General features: G+C 44.6%; 1 protein-coding gene across 4 annotated transcripts in view; it reads right to left on the bottom strand.

Moving 5' to 3' along the window:
- Nucleotides 1-11,117, bottom strand: part of thrab (thyroid hormone receptor alpha b) — a 113,705-nt gene extending 102,588 nt beyond the window's left edge. For 3 of the 4 annotated variants that reach the window (XM_031844271.1, XM_031844270.1, XM_031844272.1), the window contains exon 1: nt 10,550-11,116. The gene's annotated coding sequence lies outside the window, so the exon portion shown is untranslated. Of the gene's footprint in view, nt 1-10,549 lie in introns of all 4 variants that reach the window. The other variant, XM_031844274.1, reaches the window with a different exon arrangement.
- Between the last annotated feature and the right edge of the window lie 2,419 nt (nt 11,118-13,536).

Here is a 13,536-nt window from a genome sequence, read left to right as displayed (position 1 = left end):
TCTCTCTCTCTCGAAGAGGACTACAGATGTGGAAGTAGGGAGAGCTCTCTCTCTCTCTCTCTGGAGACCAGCTGGAGCCCGGGTCAGGGACACGACAGCGCGAACACAAGCAGCGTTTGGAGCCTCTTCTCGGGGGCCAGCTTGTCAGTCTTTTGCCGGTCAGCCCGGGCCGGCATGCAGCCAAATCCTCTATGAATGCTCCGCGAGGTCAATTTGATTATTTCCACTGTTCATTTTCACACCTTTGTAATTATCTTTTAATCTTGTTTAGTCTAATAAGGTTTATGGAATGATTAAGATGCTTTGTGATCAAGTAACAAACAACTGGCCTGGGTGGAGCACAACACTGTGTTCAATTTTAACAAAACATTATCATCTGAAGCAGTGCTTTCGAAAAAAAAAGCATCATCAAAACACACAAATTCCGCGTGTGAAAGTCAAAACAAGTGCAAAGTATATTGCTGTAATAAATGACCAACAGTGGTTTTTGATATGGAAGTTGTTCCAGTTACACGGGACTGTCGGCAGCCTATTGCTCCCTGAGCGCCGTCCTGCATTGAACAAAGTCAAACAGTTGTTGGGTTCGGCATTAAACACTCACTCCAGACAGTTTAGACAGAGCTGTACAAACACAGAGCTGGCTCGGGATAAAGATGAACTGTAAGTGCCTTTGTGTATATCCCTCTGTGCGGTACTGTGCAAACACAGAGAACGTAACGCAACATGTGTTCTTCAGGAGTGGTGATCTGTACGAGCCTGATTGATAACATCTTCACCAAGAATAGCCGACTGCGTGTGAACATGCACGTGTGTGCGTGTGCCTCTGCGGGTGCGAGTGCTCGTTTGTAAGTGCATGCATATCAGCTGTATTATTGGCATGTGTGCAAAGCTTGCATGCAACTTCCCCGGGTTTGTGTACCCGGCGTTGCCACGCTAAAGCTACTGCACTGTGATACTGTAAGACTAATCACAGGGTGATGGCTTCACACTTTGCCTATTGGGTTTCCTGCTCTCCGGGCCAGCTATGCAGGAGGTAACACGAGCTCGTCCTCTAACACCAAACACATGGGGAGACGCTGCAGCGATGCATTGCTCTCACGCGGCCTAGCACGCACATGCACGCAGAAGAATTAACACGCGACACACGCTCGCGCCACATGCAAGTGTGTAAAAGAAGCGATGTTACAAAATAATTTCAGACTATGTTAGTGTCTCCTGTGGGCCAGAGATTGTTGATTGGCTGCAGTTGAGACAACTCAGATGGGGAATGTGTTCGCCTGCCAGATCAGCAAGTCTCTTGATACTTTTGCAAAGACAAACGCACACACGCACGCACACACACGCACACACGCACACACACACACACACACACGCACACACACACACGCACACACACACAGCCTCGGGGCGCTTGGCATTAGTTTGGCATTCTGGACCTCCCAGTGCGTAGCTCGCCAGCCCTTCCCTTGGCTGGTAGCAACACTAACAGGTAGAGATGAAACACACTGCCTGGCTCAGGTAAACCTCAGAGTAAATCCCTGGATTAATGATGCGTTCAGGTTGGACAACAATACCTAGCTTATGTGTAGGATAGGGGGCTTTTCATAGCGATACGTTAATGATTGTTTACATGCTCCACATTGCTCCCAAGCTAGTACTTTCAGAGTGTTCATGAGTGACAGAATGTCCTCGTACAGTAGCAGTTTTCACGGGGATTTAATTGTTTTTATTCGTTGTTTTTTTATGAAGGGCAGAGTGCACACTGTCTTTTGTTTGATCATTTGCTAAAGCTCAACAACTTTCCCTTTCAATAATCCAGTAAACACCTTTCACATGACTCACACCCTCAACACATTAATCACTCCAAAGCAAGAATTCCAAACGATTTAAATGAATGAAGTACATGTATAAAAGTTAACCACACTTAATCAATGATAATTGATTAACCCCCTTAATAATTTTCCCATTTTATCTTCTCTTTAATGGTGGGAAAATTCTGTCATTCAAAGCTGTCTGACAGTCTCATATAATCAGGACTGCAACTAATGAACATGAATTGATTTGTCTCTAAAATGTCAGCAAATGTATTCAAAATGCCGGTTATTATTTCAAACATCCCAAGCTGACATATTCCCAAAGAAAAAGCACCAAAGATATTTAGTTTGCTATGGCTGCACAGCAATTTGTAAAAGCAGGTTTCAGAGGTTAGATCCATACGAACAGCAAGCATCAGCGTGTGAAGCCTGTGGAGTTGCTTAGGATTAAATAAAAGGTCACTTTGCTCCTTCTTAGCATCACTTGAAGGTGAAACATGCCTCTCAAGTGCTGCTGTTTATGGTGAGGCTTCTGCATCTGCCACAAGGACACAGAGACATGGACAAACATACATGTTTCAATATCAAACGAAGCAATCAAAATCACATGCTAAATGCTCAAATGTATGTTAATCACAATGATCGTGTCTTTTCTTTGAGATAACTGAGAAAACGGTCTCAAATGACAAGTGCACACGTTTGTGTAAGTGTGCAGAAACTTTAGGTAATAAACAAGAGAAGGTGACAGATAAATAGAGTTGTATCACACGCTGCTTTAGCACAAAAGCCTCAACTGTCGAACAGGTTTCCTGTCACCAACATGCCCCTCCGCAAACCACAACGTGTCACCTGCAGCTGTGAGACAATGGCAAACAACTTCCGCCACCATCATTATGCGATCACAGATTGAACGTCTAACTATTCTCCACTCCGACGTCCACACAAAGAAGGGACAGAGTGTGAACAAAATGCACTGACCCTGACTCAACAAGTGGCCCGGCTACTTTCTCTAAAAAGCGATGCACTCAAAATAATCAGAGGAAGGAAAACAGAGACCAGCTTGGAAGTGATGTCAGAAAAAGAAGTTTCCTGAAACAGAAAAGTGCCTGGTGGGCAGTAACGGAGAGGCCCAGTGGAGATTGGGTCACACTTCAAAGGAGCCCAACTAAACTCTGAGGCGATCTTTAACCTCACAGACAGTCATAATATAAACCAAAGTCTAATTCTTCTGCCAGGGGAATATCTCACACATGCGTTCACACTTGTTGCCCCAGTCAGATGGAGTTGTGACTCGACCGCTGTGGAAACCAGACATGTGACCCAAATCTAGGCCATTCTTCAACTGAGGAAGCAGCTTGCAGTAAATGAATAGGAGAGCTGTGCAATAACTGCGAGAAAGAAATGACCTGCCGTACCTGAACGTATTGAAACCGCAATAAGGCCGAAAGCACAATCCCAAAGCTTGAATGACTTCTTTCAATGTGTAATAGTAATAATAATAATAGCCTTACCAGATATAGATATAATATTAAGACATATCTGTACCCGTTATTGGATAAACCGTTGAAACAGTTAGCTAGTATACAGTTGAAGTAGTTAGCTAGTATTAGTGGATAAACAGTTGAGAGAGTTTGCTATACTGCATATTAATAATAGTTTCATTATGTCGCGTTTTAAATGAATGAACACGACTGGTGGTGTTGCTGTATAGCTGTATATGCACGTAGCATACCACAGCCTCATTCACCCCCGACACAGTTCTACACTGTCTAATGAAAACAAACATGTTTCTATTCTGAAAGCCAACTGTATAACCAAAGATCTCCATTTTGGTCTTGTAATTACGCAGCTAATTCATAGCCAAAGTACTATAGGTGTAGCTATAGCATGTGTGGTGCCCAAAGAAAACGCAATGATGAAGTGGAGTTTTGTAGAAACCTGCCAAACCATCAGGCGTTGGAACGAGTCCATCCTAATGTCCTGAAGCATGACTCCAGTTTGAGAGATGTTTAAGATCATCTCAAACCCTCGTTTCCAAAAAAAGAAAACCTATTAAACATTGCAACAGCAGCAAGCAAAGAGCGTTATATTGTGTACTTATGGATTTTCCCCCCCCACAGTTATGAACTTTGACCTATAAACAGAACATCTCTTTGCTCAGAGTTATTCATTACCTCAGCAATAGTATGCTGAAGCATGGGAAACTTCCAAAGAGTATAACAGATTTATTGTTTTGCCTCGTATCAGATGTGTTTTACCACAATCGACTAAATCATTGAAGCCATTAAGCGTGCGTACCTTTGCCTTTAGGAGGTGGTTGATTGTGGTAGAACGGTGTTCTATGCATACACACAATACAGCAAAGTACAACACTGTAAAGTGTACTTTAGAGCTGAAACAATGATCACATTTGTCAAACAAAAAGCTCAAACATTCTCTTTCAAGCTTCTTAATCAAATGTGTAAATGGATTATCGAAGGATTTTTTACTTTTGATTACAAAAAAACAACCAATTTGAAGATGTTGCCTTAGGCTCTGGGAACTTGTTTTTGGATATTTTTCAAACAATTATTCAATCAAGTAAAAAAAAAGATGAAAATAATCATTACTACTAGTACTATTGACATATAGATATATGATATATGTACAGGTACATATACAACAAAGATAACCCTGCAGCTACCAAAACAAAAGAGCCAATCTTTAATTATTTTCTATTACTTTTGTTTTAAATTCTCTTGTCACTAACGCCCACATACAGACTAACTCATAATCAGACACATTAATTCCTCTTGGGAACTCTCTGATTATAAACTGATTATCTTCTGCCCCCAGGGGCACAGATGCTGAAATTGTTATTGCCAGTTTAATCTCGAATCCACATGAAGGGAATCCCTCAGTACGACACAACGCCTCAGTGTTTATGACAGAGTAGGAAAAAAAGCAGCCACTTTATTGTCAGGGGAACTGGTTGTTTAATATGTCTGCAAATGTGTAATGGCTTAATTTCTATTCCACCGCATAAATTGAGAGAGAGAGAGAGAGAGAGAGAGAGAGAGAGAGAGAGAGAGAGAGGGGATGTCCTCGTAAAGTGCTCCGCTTCACCCTGGCAAAAATAAACCTCTCGGTGCCAAGTGTTCCCGTTGATGAAAAGCCAGTTGTGAGTGGCTCCAGTTGAACGCAGGCAGAGCCAAGCTGACTAATAAAGAAGAAGTGTAAAACAGCCTTGATACTCTCTCTCTCTGGACAATGAAGGCTATTTTACAGATTATTATTTTTCCCTGGTAATCTGGAAGCTGGCTGAGAGAAGCAGAGAGAGACAACCGTCCAATGCTACTGAGGAATAGAGAGAGGAAACCACCGACTAAAGAGTAAAGTGAAACCTAACCTACTGAGAGAAAAACGAAAGAGTTGGGCATAGAAAAAAGAAACGGTCACAAACTTGGAGCACGCCGGCTGACATGTGACGTCATGTGTTTTGTGTGTTCCACCCCCAGTGTTCTGTGGGAAGACCGGCGCAGAGTGCACTGATAATCGCTTGTCATGTTCACCACGACAGCGTGCTTATCAGCGGTGGAGCTCAACGGGCCTCCGCGTGAAACACAAAACCCTCCGCGACGTCACACTGAAAGGTTAGCCTCATCCTCAGACAATGAGGATGGAGCTGCCGGCGAGAGGACACAACTCATTACTCTGCATGCCAGATATTAGCAGCAGTGAACTTCCTCCAGTCAGTCCTTCTCCCCAATACATTGATCAAATGTACTTAAATTAGTTACTACTAGTTCTAGTATTTATGGTGTACTGCAGTTCTGCGCGTGGTTTGTCCAAGTGGTGTACCCCAGCAGAAACCATTGCTCAGCTCTCGTCACTCTCTCTTTTTTAAATAGTATTACTTTATTAGGGCCCGAGCAACCGACAACGTCGGGCCAGGCGAGGCCCTATTGTTATTCTAACGTTTAGGTAAACGTACGTATTTTTGGAGGACTTGCCATGCATGAAAACTCACCAAATTTTGGGGACTTGTCAGGCCTGGTGAAAATAGCCATCTGAAAAAGAATGCATCTTTCTGTGTAAAACAATGGCTCGCTAGCGCCCCCTACAAGTCGGACCAGCGACGCCCCTCGGCCAGTATGTCCGATTGAAGTTGAAGTGTAGGTGATGGATTAAACAGTGAAAGTTTAAGTCCTGAGAGACAGTTAAAGTGTCGGCTGAGGAGTAAACACTGAAAGCAACAAGTTGCACCTACTGCATGTTGCTCATCAGCACTGGATTTGGTGGAAACAAGAGGATGTCTGTGAGAAGAAGGTGGCCCTGAGGCAATGACTCTATTAATTGGTAAGCACATAGATATATAGGCATCTACGAAGACGCCTGATTGTCATCTGAGCGATCTCTCGACGCATAAAGAGGCTGATGTATTTGCTGAACTAGAAATAAACGGAATTAAACACTTCTATACAAGTGCCTTTTGATAAAAGATGGCTTTGTGTGTCTAAACGCAGTATGTTTCTAACACAAGCTATACTCTACTCTGCCACAAAATCTATTAGCCCGTGCAGAAACCCGTGATGATCAGATGACTTCTTGTGGTCGGCTGCATTCACCCCGGCTGAACAGATCCCGTGAAACAACCTACGAGTCTATATCATATGGGTGTGTGCTATAATCTAATTAGTCATAGGCGAAAACACAGACGTCGTGGCGAAGCACCTTCGGACCCCCGGCTTCCACTGGATGAGCAACGGTCGGCTGAGGTCAAGCGGAAAGTAAAAGGTAAGACAATAACAGGCGTGTTATTCTGGGATGTGAGGTCATGGAGGAAACGGCAACATTAAAGAAGTCCGACTGTGACGCTAACGTCTGATAATCAGCTGCAGATATGTCACCTTTGGTCTAAGAAGCCTGTTTGAAAAAATGCCAGAAACATGTGAAACCAGGGCAGTGACGTCCAGAGGTATTCGGCTTGACATATGGGCAAACAATGAGGCCGCTCCCTCAGGACAATAACTGCCATGTCGAGGACATTCCTCATTCCTCGTGTCGTTCACACACGTTTCATTAAAACTAACACACAAAACAAACATCTAATCAAATGCATCTCCACTTAGCTTCCAAGAGCATCCTGAGAGAGAGAGGAGGAAAATCCCCGGATCACCCCGCTCACCAGACTCGGTTCAGGAATAGCTCTTGACATATTGGCCTACCCAGCATGCCCTCTGTCTCTCCAGACAGCTCTGACATCATTATACAGCACATACAGGGCCAGGACATCAGCTGCACAGCCCAAGTTATATAAGGGAACGCTGTACGTGTCTGCGCATTAAGCGCTGCTGCCCCGCCATGCGGGAACTGGAGGGGAGGATGGAAGTAGAAGAGAGAGAGGGAGAGAGAGGGGTGGGACGGGGAGGGGGGGAAGGGGAGAAGGAGTGAGGAGGCCAGGACGAAAGACAGGGTCACAAAAAGAGAGGCCCGATGGGGTGCTTTGCTGCTGGGACTGAAGGTCACCTCTGGCCCCCTGAAGGAGCCCCAGCCAACAGTTAGAGGGGAGAAAGGAAGGAGAGGAGGGGAGAAAAAGGGAAGACCGGGTCACATGGGGCTACACCCATCCACCGTCTGTGTGTCCTCGCATGTACAAACCCTGTTAGCTCAGTGTTTCTCTGAGTTATTTTGTTTCTGATGGAAGAGCTTTGTTTGCACAGGTTTATGCCCTCTCTGGAGCTCCGGAGCCCACACTTGGTCTACTTAAAATCCTCTCCGTGGAGAAAATGTTTATACTCCACTGCTGGATTTGTCCAGGGCTAATAATCAACCCGGGGAGAGAACTCTGCGATTTAAACGGAGGGCTAATGATTAATGAACAGTGGGCACCTGGGGCCACACCAGCTGATCCGAACATAAATTAGCTTAGTTTCAGTCCGGTTTAGTGAGGAATCCTGAGACTCCGTAGGGGTTTAGCACCACAGACATTTACATAATAAACACAGGAACATTATTTATGAGTCAAGGTGTACGCACTCTACTCAGGCACCTTTGCACTTGAGCACTTTTGGAGGAATAAATGAGCCGATATCCTACCCTACTTGCAAAAGACATCTCAAGTCTAATAATTTAGACATCTAAGAGTCAAAAACTAATTACAGTTTTCGCTGTTTACCACGTTGATGGGAAAATCCATACTCTGCGCCTTTTGAAAGAAGCCTCGGCGTGCCAGAGGAGACGCTTCTGTTGCCAGCTTGATGGATTCAAACTGCGAGAGCATACGGCTTTTTAGACTGTCACTTACTATCAGCGCGGTTCAAGACACCACTGTGAAAGTGAGCGCGACTGAGTAAGGAGACCCTGAAAAGGCTCCGGGCAGAGCGGTTACGTTGAGTGATTTAATTATTGCAGCGCTAAAATGTTGTGATGAGGGACTTCGCACACAAACTGTCACCATTATACTCCCGATCTGCTGCACTGAGATTATTTTTTCACATGGTCTAAGTGAATGATTACGTGTGAGAGCTGCCTGTCAGCGGTCAGGCGGGGCTATGGGACCACCGGGCTGTATTAGGAAAGTGATTCTTGGCCACATCAGGCATTTCAGTTCCTTCGTAATCAGCGCGGTTACGTCAAGGCAACTTCCTGGGCAATGTTGTCTTTGTTGCAGAAAGCCCACCCTATTGTACTGTATTTTGAAGGCATGTTTATCTAAAACACACACACACACACAGTTATACAACGGAGTCAGAGCGTCTGTGGTAATTCAATACCAGACACAGATAGTTCTAATGCAGTGCACATTGTGCCTCTCCAGAACACTTTGTTCCGATATTAGCAATATGTGATACACATTGTCTGATAACAATGATTATCTGGGGATGCACGGGGCATTCATCGGGGGTGTCACCATCAAGCAAAAACACAACAACAACAACAACAAAAATGACTCTAAAAGCCGGTCTGTGAGTCTCACGTGGACCGTCATACACAAAACTATTACGAATGCTGATGAGACAATTTTTTCAAAACACTGACTTTGATGAAGAGGGTTTTAAGATGAGCAGATGCAAGTTGACTTGTAGGGTGTGTTTCGCTCTCATTGCACCCTTACATTAGATCTGGATCAATGCTATTATAAACATAGATATTGCTGCTGTTATTAAAACTAGAATGCATGCATGCATCCGCTCCTACGCCTCAAGGAGAACATGAGGACGACATGAATCAGGGTCAAGTAGCTGAACTGAAAGGCCCCCTATATCCCACTCCCTATGCATCACGGCTGTATCACCGCTGCCGCATCGCTGCCGCATCGCTGCGTGCTTGGCTGACATCTCGAAGTGGATGACGACACACCACCTCAAGCACAACCTGGACAAAACCGAGCTACTGTTCCTCCCGGGGAAGGGTTGCCCGCACCGAGACCTGTCCATCACCATTGACGATAACGTGGTGACACCAACTCTGACTGCGAGAAACCTGGGTGTGACCCTGGATGACCAACTGTCGTTCTCAGCAAACATTGCATCGGTTACACGCTCCTGCAGATTCCTGCTCTACAACATCAGGAGGATTCGCCCCTTCCTCACTGATGAGACGGCGCAGGTGCTAATCCAGGCTCTTGTCATCTCCCGCCTGGACTACTGCAACTCACTACTTGCCGGAGCCCCGGCGTCGGCCATCAGACCTCTGGAGCTTGTCCAGAAAGCTGCAGCTCGCCTGGTGTTCGATCGCCCCAAGTTCTCCCACACAACTTGCCTTCTCTGTTCTCTACACTGGCTCCCTGTAAGAGCCCGCATCCAGTTTAAGACTCGGGTGCTAGCCTACAGGGCAGTGAAAGGAACAGCTCCTTCCTATCTCCAGGCCATGGTCAAGCCCTACACCCCGGCCCGACCACTTCACTCTGCTACCTCGCGGCTGTTTTCTGTCCTGGCCCCACAGTGGTGGAATGAACTCCCCACTGACGTCAGGACGGCAGAGTCGCTGCCCATCTTTCATCAGGCTGAAAACTCACCTCTTCAAGAAGGCCTACCCTTCCGCTTAGCATCTATTGTATTCATACTAGCTTATTGCACTTATTGTTTTTATATTAGTTTGTGGCACTTATTGCATTCGTTTGTTTCTGCACTGTACGTTGGCTCTGGTTTATGCTTGTTTGAGGAAAGGACATGCACTTATTACTTCTGGTGACTAGTAGTTCTCTCGAAAACCGATGTTGAATACACTTCTTGTAAGTTGCTTTGGATAAAAGCGTCTGCTAAATGACTGTAATGTAATGTAATGTAATGTATCATAGCTGGCGATCTTGTATCGATCCTGCCTCTGTGGGTGTGCACGTATGCACGCGTAATTTGGACCGTGCACGCGCGCGCGAAGAGTGCAGCTGCAGGCAACGATCCAAGTTGGGGCCTGTGTGCAGCACATAGTGAAAGCATCACACACTAATAAATGAATAATAAAAAAGAGGCAGCATGACCGCTGTACAGTTCACGTTACATCCGGCTGCGTTACCGCTTCAATGACAACTAACCTGAGACGAACGTCAACAGTTATGGCGGAATGGCTGCAGCCCAACACGGTCAGACCCTGTGCCTGCTGTACAGTACACCGTGTGCAGAGTTACCTTGGCTGCCGATCCGATCTGTCAAAACCAGCCCGGGCTACTGATGCTAGCACCGACTGCGCGCACACGCACACGCAGACACACACACACACACACACACAGAGCACGCTGTGGTGGCGACACTTACCGTCGGTTAACCCCCTCCACGCTCACGCGGTCTTGGACACCAGTTCGAGGGTTGGATATTTTAGAGCATTTGGTGTGGAAACGAAGCGGGGAAAAGGTCAGCGTGGCTCCTCCGGGTTTTCTGCTGAAGTGTAGCGGTGTGTGTGTGTGTGTGTGTGTGTGTAGGGCTCCACGTCTCCCCCCAAAAGACCTCTCTCACTCCGAAGCTCCGGGTCCTCTGCTAAAGCTGCTGCTGCGCCTCGCACTGCCACAATTACGCTTCCCTCCCCTCGCAGCTCCTTCCTACAAAAGCCTCTTTTCGTTGTTGTTGTTGCGTTAAAATGAGCAGTTTGTTCCCCCTGGTTTTGCGTTGCCTTCCAGTAGCGTTTGGCTGGGCTGCAACGACAGGAGGGAGAGAAGAAGGAGCGCGCACACACACACACACACACACACACAAAAAAAAGAAATACTACACGGTCGCTCCTCCCTCCGCTTATGTGCTGTACAGTAAGGGGAGGCTCGTATTAAAACGATCTACCGCTCTCTGCAGGACCACCACTGTAAAGCACAGACTGTACACACCGAGACATGTCCGGGTGGGGAATGCGGAACATCTCCTGCCTTGAACCTTTCTGCTTTCCTTATTTATGGACTTCATCACCGCTGCGCTCAAACTCATTATTCCTCCTCCTCCTCCTCCTCCTCCTCCTCCTCCGCCCTGCGGGAAGGTTAGATTAGTCCACCTTAATAGGTAACAATAAAGACGATGTTAAAGACTTTGTGAAAAGGACACGACTGGTGTTAGTTATCTGTTGCGTAAATAGGAGTTTATATATTATATTAATGTTTATTTTATTTGATCAATAGCATGATTTTTTAATATAATTGATCAAAAATGATTATATAATATAATCATTTTATATGATTAGAATAATATATTACATTATTTTTAATAAGCATGATTTTTGTAATCAACATATATGATTATTAATCAAATAAACAATGATTAGTATTGAAATAATGAGCCAATTAATCAATTGATTGCCAACTGACAGTAAATTAAAGAGTAACTACATACTTAAACATGTTTTTAAGCTATAAACTGTAAACTATATAACTGTACTTTGATGAAACACATTAATGCTGGTGTTAATGTTGACATTTCTTATCAAATTTATAAAAAAATCTGCATTTCATGGTTGAAAATGGCTCAAAATGCCACCTACAGTTTTAAATCGGTCCTAATCTTGCGAGTCTGATTCTGAGATAGAGTCGAGCGTTGGGTACTAATCTACATCACGAAATAAAAGAGTGTGAACTCAGCCGCTCATCGCCTCTCTCCCCACAGCGTCTATCGGCACAGCCACAGTCACAGCACAGCTCATTTAGCGGCTGGCTGGTTAGCGTGCTATCATTAGCTTGCTAATCCCACCATGTTAACATTTTTGTGACAGTGGACCAATTTTTATTGCAGCTTTTTTGAAGACGTTAACATTTTGTAGATCAAACAATTCATAATAGTTAAAAAAATCAAAATAATCATTGCTTTTAGTCCCAATAGTGATACGTTTCACTCTGTAACAGAATTTGCGAGAGTTGGCTTATAGTATTGACTTTGTAGGACAATCTTTGCAACGTGTTAGTTATTTTTGCAGAATGAATCAGGGCTCAAGATGACTGCTAGCTCTTTTTTTTGCAATAATCCAAGGATTTCTGTACATCATTTCCCATATTTAATATTCTATGGATGTACAGAGAGAAGTGAAGACAGAAGATAATACACTCCAATTATGTTGATCAAAATAACAGCTGGACAAACAGAACCTTTAAAATCACCATAACTGCTTGAAATAGGCCGCATCCTGAGAAGATACTGACGTCAATGCAGGGACTCTTCATGCATTCAGGGCTTGTGAAACACAGTTCAATGGGAAGACCTCAGCTGTGTTTCAAAGGATTTCTCCATCCTTTCTTCAGACTAAGGAGGAAACTGTGTGCTGAGCGACTGACTGCAGCCTTCAAACAGTCAGATATCTCTGTCCCACTAATGTGGCCGACACATATTCAGGAAATCAGCAGCTGTGAGTGTGGAACAATCTCAGAGCTCTGCATGGCCAGAAGTGAGACGTGTGACATTTACATTTGATGGGTTTTAAATTGCACGTTGTGCAACGCACACATAAAAGATTCCTGCTCTTTCTGTGTGTTTCACTCAGTGGGACTCCATAAGAGTCGCGATACAGGAAGTTGCTCTTTGATTGCATGCTGTTAAAGCCTCTTCTGTAGATCAAAGCAGATAAACAAATAAGTTCCATCCGAGAAACCGCCACATGCTAATGACTTAACTCTGCGTTTGCCCGCGTTGGTATCTGTCCCTCTTTTAAAGTGACCATTTGTGCGTGACAACAGTACAGGGTTTGTGTGCAAATGTCATCTGTTTCTATTGTTGTGACAACTCGGAAGGATACCAATTACTAAGGGACATCAATTACCAGTTCCCCACTGGTTGGCATGTTCCAAGAATACATTAAGGATTTTCAGAGGAGATTTTCAGGTCAGACTCAGAACAGGCTGAAAGGGACTACATCTCCCAGCATGGTGTGATTCATCTGAGTGTACAATGAATTTGTATGTTGTACCGCTAACATGTGGCTATTAATTGAGCCTTGTCTTCCTGTAACACCAGTACTGACGCTCTGGAAAAATCACGTTTCCTTTCTTTAAGTTTATATAACAGTAGCTCAATTTCTTTCTCGCCATTTTTTGTTGGCATATCTCCAATCTCTGGGCATGTGCCAGAGTATTTGCACACGGCCCCTGCCCTTATATAGTGTTTAGGGGCCGTTAGCTATGCTAATAACGAACAATCTTCCACGAGAACTCAATCTAATGGGATTTATCATTCTGCACACCTGGGTAAGAGCAGATTGGTATGGTTCGGTGCAGTTGACTTCTCTTATTTGTTTTAGTTATGTAACTAGGACGTGGTTAGGACTACATTATCTTCAT

This window comes from Anarrhichthys ocellatus, unplaced genomic scaffold (assembly GCF_004355925.1).
Source record: "Anarrhichthys ocellatus isolate YVR2014 unplaced genomic scaffold, GSC_Weel_1.0 scaffold4, whole genome shotgun sequence".
NCBI lineage: Eukaryota > Metazoa > Chordata > Actinopteri > Perciformes > Anarhichadidae > Anarrhichthys > Anarrhichthys ocellatus.
This window is presented reverse-complemented; position numbering and strand designations above follow the sequence as displayed.